Source organism: Canis aureus, chromosome 10, assembly GCF_053574225.1.
Source record: "Canis aureus isolate CA01 chromosome 10, VMU_Caureus_v.1.0, whole genome shotgun sequence".
Lineage (NCBI taxonomy): Eukaryota > Metazoa > Chordata > Mammalia > Carnivora > Canidae > Canis > Canis aureus.
The window spans coordinates 44195515-44207323 of record NC_135620.1 but is presented as its reverse complement, the minus strand read 5'-3'; positions in this window follow the sequence as shown (position 1 = coordinate 44207323).

Genomic DNA, 11809 nt, shown 5'->3' with positions numbered 1-11809 from the left:
AAAAAAAGAAAAAAGAAAAAAGAAAATTAAAAAAACAAAGAATATTGGGGAAGTAGGAGGTATTTAGCTGAGACTTGAATGAGAAAATAGTTTTAAAGAATGTGAAGAACATTCCAAAAAAAAGGAAACATAAAAGGCCCAAATGCAAAAAGAACATCGTTTGAGAAAGTGAGAGAAAAAAGTACAACAGTTTGTGGTTGTATTAAGTTATTCCTGAGAAACAGAACAGGTGGTTGTGTGTGTGTGTACTTGTTATTATAAGGAATTGGCTTATACAATTATGGAAGATCCATAGGATAAGTGGGCAAGCTGGAGAGCCAGTGGTATAGTTCCAGTCTGAAGGCTGACAGACTTGAGACCATCCAGGAAGAGCTGACATTTCAGTTTGGGTCTGAAGGCAGAAGATGCCCAGTTCAAGTGGGCAGGAGAAGTTTCTTCCTACTTAACTGAAGGTTAATATTTTTGTTCTACTTAGGCCTTCAAGTGATTGGACAAGGCCCACCCCACATTAGGGAGAATGGTTAATTTTGTCTGTCAACTTTGGCCATGAGATGCCCAGATATCTGGTTAAATGTTATTTTTGGGTGTGTCTGTGAGGGTGTTTCTAGAAGATATTTAAATTGGTACACTGAGTAAAGCAGATACCCTCACAATATGGGTAGGAATCATTCTACCTGCTGAGAGCCCAAATAGAACAAAAAGATGGATGAAGGTTAAGTTCTCTCTCTGTCTTTTTCCCTCCCACACCATGCCACCAACCCCCACTCCCCAACTGCTGAACTGAGACCTCAGTCTTCTCTTGTCCTTAGACTAAGACTTAGATCCTGGGACTCCCCAGCCTTCATAATCTTATATCCAATCTCCTGTTGCTTCTTTTTCCCTGGAGAATCTTGACTAACAGAAGGCAGTCTGCTTTACTCAGTCTGAATTCCATTGTTAATCTCATCTAAGATGTGTAGGGAATAGTGTTCGGCCCAGAGTCTGGGGATCCCGTGGCCTGGTCAAGTTGGCACATCACACAAAAGGAGAGGAGCACAGATGAGGTTGGAGAGAGAGGCATGGCCTTATGGCTCTTGGTTAAGAGTTTGGAGTTAATTCTGAAAGGACTAGGAGGCTCTTGACCTGACCACACCTTGTTTCAAGGCCTGTTGTCACTTCATGTTGCTGGAGGCTCCTTTGGTGACATGAGAGATTTGAGCAGAATGAGGAACCGCCAGGATGGTGGGAGCAGACCAAGGAGGTGTAGAGACAAGTGGATCCACTGGAGGAATATTTTGAAGGATTGGGTTTGAGGAAGGAAAGGGATAAATCAAGTATGACCAGACAGAAGCAACACTCTGCACTTTGCATCCTCTGTGGTGGGATGCTGAATTGGACACTTGTCTCATTCTCTTGGTGTCAGGTATCAGCAAGCTACAACCCACACATGTTTGTATGGCCTGCAAGTCAAGAATGGTTTTACATTTTTTATATGGTTGAAAAAAATCAAACAAGGATTTTGTGATCTATTAAAATGATATGAAATTCAAATTTCAGTGTTCATAAATAGTTTTATGGAAACATTTGTAGAGTGTCTGTTGTTGCTTTTGCACTGAAACAGCAGAGTTGAGTAGCGTAACAGAGACTGTGGCCTGCAAAACCCAAACTATTTATTGTATGGTGTTTTACAGCAAGTTTGCTGACCCTTGTGCTAGTTTATTTCTCAGTCTCTGGAAACACATGTTGGTGTTCATACGTCCACCTCATCCAACCCTTAGATCCCTCTTGGCAGAGGTATGTCACGGGTGTGTTTTTTTTTTGTTTTTTTTTTTTTTTGTTTTTTTTTTTTTGTGTGTGTGTGTGTGTGTGTTTTCTGTCTGTAGACCAAACAAAGTTAGCATTAAAGGGGCATTTTTGTGCAATTGCCAGCATTAGGGACTTGATCTCTTCCAACCACCAAGTAAGGTAGCTTCTGAAACTGAAGAGATTGTGGAGATTGTGAGCAAAGATCATAAACACAGTCTCCTCAAACACAGTCTCCTCCTATGCTGGGCCTTAACACGTCTCTGTCCTGGAAGAGACCAGGCGGGCAGTGTCACAGGCAAAACATACCGGAGGCTGTTGTCTGCCCCAAGGGTGGAGGGGGACAGATGATCAGGTAAAGGAGGAAAAGATAGCAGCTTATACCTAACCTATTCCTTTCTTAAATTTGAAATTCTCCAGAGATTGGCTCATGGCTGGCAGGAGGTCTTCTGGCCCCTAAGAGGAGAAGTTCAGTTAGGCATCTGGCTCCCAGCTGCCGTAGAGGGCTGGAGGACCTTCTCTTGATCACCTTATGGCGTGGTAGTTTTCCTACAAAGAAGCTCATATATAAGGGATCCTCCAGGGGCCACTGACAAGGTAGGAGCAAACCCACCCAGCCTGCTTTTTTAGGTGCAGACGTCAGAGTTCCTGAGTCCTTTGGGGTGCTACACTTGAATGTTAAAAATATCCCCTCATAAGTATGAAATGGAAACATTGAAAAATTCTCATTTTGGGAAAAATATCTGAACATTTGTGAGACGTAGTTTCCTAAAACTGTCAATGTTTGGAAGTCACTGCATTAAAATATATTTATATAAAGATGAACAGGACCTCATTTTTTTAAATCCCAAAAGCACAGAACGGCTTTTTTTGTTGTTGTTGTAAGGTCTTGGCTTCGTTCCTTATATTTGCTAAGGCTCAAGGAAGTTGAGGGATTTGTTCAAGGTTGTGCCTTGCATGGAAGCTGAATGCAGGGCCGTAAGGCCGCTCTCCCAGCCCAGCAGCCCGCTCTGCATGTCCCTCTGTGCTCTCTGCACAGTCAGCGTTGAGGACCTTTCTCAGTTCTGTGTCTGTAAGCTCTGCTGATTCACTTTGCTGACATGAGAGTGAGAGCCCTGCTGTCAGAGAAAGGGCTCTATCACTTTTGATGGCTGACATAGTATTAGGAGGACTCAGACCTAACATTTGAAGCCAGAGATGGGAGGCTTCCCCCTACAGCTCTCGACATCGGTGCGTGCAGACAAAGATTCTCTCTCTTGGGCTCTGTGAAATCTTTAGAGTAGTGCCACGTCTTGGTAAAGAGCATTTACTGTTCCTTTCCCAGCTTTGTTTACGTCCTGTGTCTGTCTTCTTGACTTGAAGTTCCATTTTGCCTTTGCTTATACCTCAGGGAGAAGTCTGAAAAGGACACTGAACCAGGGGCATTCTTAAAATATGAAAAAATTTCTGCTATTCCAGCATTATTTTTTCATGCTATGCTAATCATTTTTTAATACATTGTACAGATGGTAGGTTGTATTTTTTTCAGAGGGCTTTTCTTCAAGCCAAGTTCATAGACATGATCTTGAATTTGTAATGCTGCATTCCTAAGTGTATTTTTTGGCTGTCAAAATAGCTGTCTTTAAAAAGTACAATGTAGATACTTTGCCTAAAGACTGATTATTTCTGCTTTCTTTCTTCATAAAAAAAAGTATATTTACCTATTATAAAAGCAACACACTTATAGAAAATGGGAACAGGAGAAAAGTAAAAAGGAGGACAATAAATCGACTTATGTCTTACCCTCAAAAACAACAGTTTCCTCTCTGCCCCCCTTTTCGGTCATACAATGAGCAACATGATATAAATTTACTCAGTTCCAGCTTAACTGTGTGTCAGGCATGTAGGGAATAAAATACCTGGCTTGGAGAACATATTAATAAAGCCTTAATTGTAGTGGAGTTCCCACAGTAAACTGAAAGACCACGGGTTTTGAAAACATGAAGAACTGAATTTTGATTCAAGAATTAGAGTTAAGTTGTATGTCCTTGGAAGGTTACTTGCCTGTATTTTAACTGTAAGTCAAGCAAATGGCTGTTATCGGAGGTGTTACGTGAAAAGCCTCGGCTAGTGCTGGCTGGGGATCCACCTGTCCATGGAGATGACAGAGGACAGTAATTGTTTTCACCCCTGAGCAACTGTTACGTGCAAACCTGGTTCTGTGGCAAACTTGTATTGTGGAGGGCCACATGCTAAATACTTTAGCCTTTGCCAACCAAGGGCAAAATCCAGGATATCCTGCAAGGACTTCTATAACCATGTCTAATATGAAGATTTAAAGATGTAAAAAGAAAACTTTCTCAGGTCATAGGCCATATGAAGACAGGCAGTGGGCCTGTTCCAAGGCATCTTCACATATGATTAGTAATATGTGATCTAATATGTAAGTGTGTGAGGTAGTAACACTTGTCATGAATGGTGGAGTCCAGAGCCCTCGTCAGTATGTGCCACCTCGCCTCCTGCCTCTGGAGGTAGGTCATTTTAGTTAATGTCGACAACAGTGCCCTATTTCTCTCATGCTGCATCCTCAGCTTTGTCCTTTTCTCTGTCCCCTTCTATGCCCGCCTTCCTCCCCATCAACCCTGCCCTCATCCGTGAGCCCACTAGTCTATCCTCACAGCCTTTTTGTTTCTGAGCTCAAACGCCCTACTCCTGGGTGCTTCTGGCTGATTATCCTTCATATGTCAGTTCAAATGTTACCTCGTTTGGAGAATCCTTAAAATACTTGTCTTTGTGCCCTAGGCATTCTATCACATTCTCCCTTACTTTTTCGATTCTTTACCTCCTTCTACTTCCTGGGATTCATCACATTCTGTAATTGTGGTGTTTCTCTTCCCATGTGTGTCCACTTCTGTGCAGTAAGCTCTAACTCAGAACTCTATAATTTGTGAGCTCTAATTCAAAGGTAGGCTCGGGACTTTTTTTTTTTTCTTAAAGATTTTATTATTTATTCATGAGAGACACAGGGGCGGGGAGCGCAGAGACACAGGCAGAGGGAGAAGCAGGCTCCATGCTGGGAGCCCGACATGGGATTCGATCCCCGTCTCCAGAATCACGCCCTGGGGCCGAAGGTAGATGCTAAACTGCTGAGCCACCCGGGGATCCTGAAGACTTTTCTTTTTAAAGATTTTATATATTTATTTGACATAGCATGAGCAGGAGAGAGAGGGAGAAGCAGTCTCCCCGCTGAGCAGGGAACCCAATGCGGGGCTCAATTCCAGGACTCTGGGGTCATGATTTGTGCCGGAGTCAGACACCTAACCAACTGAGCCACCCAGGCATTCCAGCACGTTGTCATTTTCATCGTTACATTCCCAGAGTCAGGACGGTGTCTGGAACATCCTGGGTGCTTAGTAAATCTTTAAAAAAAAAAGTCTTGTCTCACTAACTGTCCTTGTTTTTCAGAAATTAGTTTAAATTTTCAGTGTGGGCTTTCTTCGTCTTAAGTTCAGGTAGTTCTGTTGTGGTGCTCCATATTTCCCTTGGCGGCTAGGAGAGCCACCTATGATTTGGTAAGCCCAGTGCCTGAAGAAGAGAGTCTCCCCTCCCGTGGAAGGATGTGACCTATGAGCCTCAGGAACCCACAGCAGCCAGGATTCCTGTGGGAGGCCGAATCTCATTCGAAGCAAGAGGAGGGAAGTCACGCAGGGAGCAGCTTTGCCGGGCAGAGTCAGTCCCTGACTCCTTATTGTGGGAGCTGGCGGTAGTACTTCTCAGACCCCGAAATGCTTAACAGACACCTGGGATCGTGTGCAGGTTTGATTTAAATAATCTGGGCTGGCACCACGGGTCTGAATTTCTGACCTGCTGTTACAGGTGCTGGCTGGAACTGCTGGGGGTTAGACCACGAGTCGAGTAACAAGGCCTTGGGGTTTCTCAGAGAACCAGGGAACTCTTGGACGTTTTCAACGGAATTATTCCTTGTTGCAGGGGACTGTCACGTGCCTTGTTGGATGTCTAGCATCGTCCTCGGCTTCTACCCACTAGATGCCACGAGTGTTCTCCAGTGGTGTTGACCAGATATGTCTTCAGTCATTGCTTAATGTTCTGAGGGTGGGATGGAGAAATTCTCTCTAATTCAGAACTGCTGGCCTAGAGGCTTCTCTGCCTTTAGTTTGCTTTTCAGTGCTGCTTCAGTTTCTTGGAGCCAATGAATGTCCCCTTTGCTTAAGCTAGTTTATTTGAATGTTTCTGAACCTGTAATTGAGTCCTATGACTTACATCCACATCAGTATGTAATTGTTTTTAATACAGCATGGAGTCCAATCGGTGGGAGGTAGTTGAGGTGCATGTAAGTGCACACAGCTTGATGAATTTTCACATGTTGAACATTCATGGTTACAGGCCTCCAGATCAGGAGCCAAACATGACCAGACCAGCATCCCAGAAGCTTCCCTTATACACCTTTTTACTCAGTAATATTTAAAACCTTTTTCTTTTCAGTAATGAAAAGGAATCCATGTTCACTGTTGAAAATTTTAAAAGTACAGAAAAGCAAAATAAGAAAAACAGTCTCTTTGAATACATAAATATTAACTTTTTGATGTATGTCCTTCCAGTCTTTTCAATGCCTATGTATACATGTAAGTTTATTTTGAGATTTATATTGTACTGTGTGTACTTTCCTCGATACCACATTGTAAACCTACTTCCATGTGAAGAAATGCATGTGTAATTCACTACTGTAATGGCAACGTGGAGTTCCATTGAATGGATATACCACAGTTTACATAACTCACCCCCTTTTCTTGACCATATTTTGGAAAATTGGACATTTAAGTGATTTCCACTTTCCACTCTTATAAACACTCTTTCCACATTGTTTTTTTCTTAAGTTTATTTCTTCCCTTTTACAATTGCAGAGTTAAACAAAATGAACCCTAATAAAACTTTTAATCCACATAACTTTGGTTGATGGAACCAGTTTTTAATTAAGTAAAATGTGTGCATGGAAAATACATATTTATATGTATACATAGAAATTGAATTTAACATGTGCTTTTGCTAAAATAGTAAAAATGAACAGAAGGAACACAGTGAAGAGTTAGCTGTTTCTCTTCCATACCCTCCCAGTCATCTTCTTAAAGCAAGTGCCATTATCATTTTCTTGGGGTTAAGAAAATATTGACATTTGTGGCCCAGTAGGGCTTTTAAAGTAAAGATAGTTCTACTTCTTTAATACTTGAAATTTCCCAAAGACAACAAAAAGAGTTATTGGCTGACAAAAATCTATACTCTAGATCAGAGATTAGCAAACTTTTTCTTTGTAAAGGGCCAGGTAATAAATACTTAAGACTTTATAATCTGTGTAGTCTGTTAGAATTACTCAGCTTTGCCCTGGTAGTTCTAACTAAAACAGCCATAGGCACTATGTTAACAAAGGGGCGTGGCTGTGCTCCAGTAAAACTTGATTTTCAATAATAGCTGGATGTGGACTGCATACCCTAGTTTGCCAGCATCTGCTCTATTAATTAAAATGTGTCATATGTATTAAAATGTGCATATTCCAAGTCATTAGCCAGTTGAGAGGATGGGATGTAATATGAACTTACGCCTCTTCCTCACAAAGGTTCTGGTGGGGACATATATCCCATGGCTTCGACTACTCTCCTTTGGCCCTATATGCCCCTTTAATATTTTGCTGATTGTCCTGCCCTGTCCTTGTTCTTCCTCACAAGTCTGTTTTGGAATTAGTTGCACTTCATTGCATGAGTTTCTCAGTCTCTGCTAATGAAATTGATTACAACTTCCTTCAGGTACAGAATCGTTTCAATTGGTTTGAAGCCCAGTTTCCTCTATATAATACAAGTGGTGAGTCAACCAAATATCTGGGAACTGCTGTCTGTTCTGTAGTGTGGTGGCTCTACCTGGTTTCTGCTCTGGTTTCTTGTTCTTGCATTGGCTTCTCTGCCTTGGTGGGCGGAGTCACATTCCACTGTTGGGTAGTGAGATTCCATGCCTAGTTGAAGGTCCCACTGGGTACAGATGCACTGACATGTCTGAATTATCCAGAGCCTTATCTTTATCTGCTGAAGTTGAGGGTTTTACTTCTTTCTTCTTAAGAGGGCCATGTCTAATGCTATGTGACTACATTTATAGAAGCATTTTTGGTACTGATTTGTTCTGCTCATGATGAAGGATTCAGAGATCAAAGTGGGTTTTCTTCATTAAGGTTGTGAAAAGTCTTCCCAGTCCCAAGTTTCTGTGCTTGGGATAGGCTAGCGGAGGTGGCATTTAAAAAATAACTGGAACCTTCATTTGCTTAAAAATGGTAAAAAATTTCTTTCCACTCATGCATAAGATTCATGATGGATTAGCTGAGGCCTCTGGCCCACTTGATCCTGACTTTAGGATCTACGCTGACTGTACAGTCTGGGCTTCTCCTAAGTGTTTTGTTCTCTGAATTAGATATATGCAGCCAGCTGCCTGTGACCTTTGTGATGACAGTTCTTGTTTTCTTTGTTAGTAAGAAAATCACAAATGACTTCAAGACTTGCTGTGAAGCTATAGTAATCAAGACAGGTGATACTGGTGAAAGAATAGACACATAAATCAGTGGATCAGAATAGAAAGCCTTGAAGTAGATCAACAACTATGGTCATGTGATCTTTGACTATAGAAGCAGAGACAGTGCATCAGAGAAAAGATAAGTTTTTCAACAAATGGTACTGGAACAGCTGGACATTCACATGCAAAAAAATGAATCTAGACACAGACTTTGCCCCTTCACAAAAATTAACTCAAAAGACATCATAGACCTAAATATAAAATGTAAAAATCCTCAGATGAACTAGGATAAAATCTAAGTGATCTTGGGTTTGGTGATGACTTTTTGGATATAGTACCAAAAGCATGAATCATGAAGGAATATTTGGTAAATTGGACTACATTAAATTTAAAAACTTTTGCTCTGCAAAAGGCACTGCTAGATAATGAAAAGACAAGCCATAGAACTAAGAAAATCCTTGGAAAAACCACACATCTGATAAAGTACTTTTATCCAAAAACATATACAAAAAAAAAAAAATCTTAAAACTCCACAAAAGGAAACAACCCAATTCAAAAATGGGTAAGAGATCTGAACAGACACCAAAGATCTACAGATGGAAAATAAGCATATGAAAAGATGTTCCACATCATATGTTATTAGTGAATTAAAATTAAAACAAGATATACCACTACACACTTATTAGGATGGCTAAAATTCTAAACGTTGATAGCATATGCTGGCAAGAATGTGGAGCAACAGAAACTGTCATTTACTGCTGTTGGGAATGCAAAATTGTACAGCCACTGTGGAAGGCAATTTGGCACTTTTTTATAAAGCTAAATGTAGTCATACTATACGATTCAGTCACACTTCTAGTTATTTACCCAAATGAGTTAAAAACACAAAAAAACCCCACATGTGAATGTTTGTAGCCACTTTATTCATAATTGCCAAAACTTGGAAGCCACCAAGATGCATGCCCTTTAACAGGTGAATAAACCACCTCTCCTCCATTCATACAATAGCAATTTTCTATTGAGTAATAAGAACAAGTGAGTTATCAAGTCATGAAAAGACATCAAAGAACCTTGCATATTAGAATTGAAAGAAGCCAATCTGAAACGGTTAAAAACTTTATGATTTGGTATATGACATTCCGAAAAAGGCAAAACTATGGAGATAGGAAAAGGATGAGTGGTTGCCAGAGGTTCAGGGGGAGAGAGGAAAGGGAGAATGAATTGGTGGGGCACAGGGGATTTTTAGGGCAGTGAACTGTATGATACCATAATGGTGGATTCGTATTATGCATTTGTCAAATCTTGTAGAACTGTATAATACAATGGGTCAACCCTGATGTAACCTGTGGAACTTAGTTAATGTATCCATAGTGGTTTATCAGTTTTAACAGATGTGCCATATTAATGCAAGATGTTAACAATAGGGAAAACTGTATGTGGGACACGGGAGAAAGTATATGGGAACTTTCCACACATGTAAACCCTTTAATTTGCTATATAAGAATTCCAGTAGTTTGTAAACTTGGTCCCTTTATTTTGGATTCCTTTCCTTCGAAAGCACACCATCTCCTAAAGGAAAAAAAAAACTATTCTCTACTTCATAGGTGGGTGTTTCCCCTCAAATAGTAGTTTTTTTTTTTTTTAAAGATTTTATTTATTCATGAGACAAAGAAAGAGAGGCAGAGACGCAGGCAGAGGGAGAAGCAGGCTCCGTCCGTGCAGGGAGCCCGATGTGGGTCTCGGTCCCGGGACTCCAGAATCATGCCCTGGGCCGAACGAAGGCAGGCACCCAACCGCTGAGCCACCCAGAGATCCCAATAGCAGTTTTAAGTCGGCCTGTGCCTACCATAACCACCACCAGTGACTTTCCATTGCCTGAGGTTAACCTACAGTCTCCTTAACAAAGCTACTAGCATCATTCAGTCGGTGGTACTAACGGAGGGGGTTGGAGAGAGTACCAAGCCTGTCTTTCCCCTGCCTCATCTTTCCCCATTCCATTCTCCATAGGCCCTGCAATCTCTGCCCCTTACAGTTTTTGCATATGTTTTTTCCTGTGATTGGAGAAATTCCTGCAATGTCTGTGTCCAAGAATCAACTTGGGAATCATGGCCCATATTTCCCTAGCGCTGCTGTCCAATTTCCACTGAAACTTCCAGAACTCTGTGTTTCATTTTTAGGACTTAGGACCATGCACCATTGGAATTTTGTGTACTTGTGTTATTTCCTTGTTTGGTGAGTTTTCTGGGTTGACTCATTCATTTCCTTGTTTTTTGGCTTGTGTGGAGCAGCCACTATATTCTTATTTCAACCGAACACATAAATTAAGTCAAGCAAAACCACAATATTAGTTAAGCTAATGCTAGCTGCTTCAAGAAATAAATGACCATAGTTTATTTCTTCAGGGTCCTCCCATTCTGTGGCTCTGCAAGCCTTCTTTAACACGTGGCTCCAAAAACTGGTGTAGAAGGTTGAGGAATATGCATGATCTTGGGGTTTGACAGGCCAGGTCTGGAAGCGATGCATATCATTTATGTATCATAAATACATACCTGTATTTAGCCAGATCTTGATCCTGTGTTCAATCCTAACAACCTAAGAGGCTGGGAAATCTAGTTTAAGCCTCCATGAGGAAGGTGGGAATGGTGTTTGAATAGTTAGCAAGTCTCTGCCATGATGTTTATTTAGAATTGATCTGCATTCAGATAAGAATTCCCATGGCTTTCCATTGAGTTGGCACTTTTATGTAGAGGGTGGTATGGAGTGAGTAGAGGGCAGGGAGATGAAGTTCCTCCTAAAGAAAAGTGAGTTGTTTAGATTGTTACCTCTGTGTTTTAGTAGTCTTATATCATTCCTTCCATATTCAGAATACCCTGAGTAATCAATATTTTATTAGTTTGCAAAACCAGATTTTCTAGAAGACCATGTGAAAAAAAAATACCATGCTTTGTCATATTCCTCGTACCACTACTTTAATCACCGTGCGGTAGTAACAGTTTCTTGTTCAATAACGTGTTGTGTGAATTACATTATTTTTTGGAGGATTAAGGAGTTCCTGTAAGTGTGGTATGTATCTCAGTGGTCCTAATGTTTGAAGGAAATAGCTTTTTGGAATTCAACATAGTAAGAGAATTAGAATTCAATCAGTGTGATAAATCATTGAACTTGCTGTTGAAAGGGCCTAAATTTAAATTAAACCTTTAAAAGCAATAACCTCTTTTCAATTTTGGTAGTACCAGGAGATAATGGAGCTCTTAAGTGGAATGAATTTGATTTACAAGTACGGCAGTTCTTTCTTTGGTATATGTTTTATTCTTTCAAAGTTTAATCAATAACTAAGGTAAGTGAAATGTCTCTTTCTCACCTGTTTCCTATTTAAAATGTTTGCTGTTTTCTAGATTTGTGGGCTTTTTGTTGGACATCGGGTTTATAGGTGTGTATATAATGGTGTCAGGTGCATGTTTTAATAATATCCTAGCCAGAG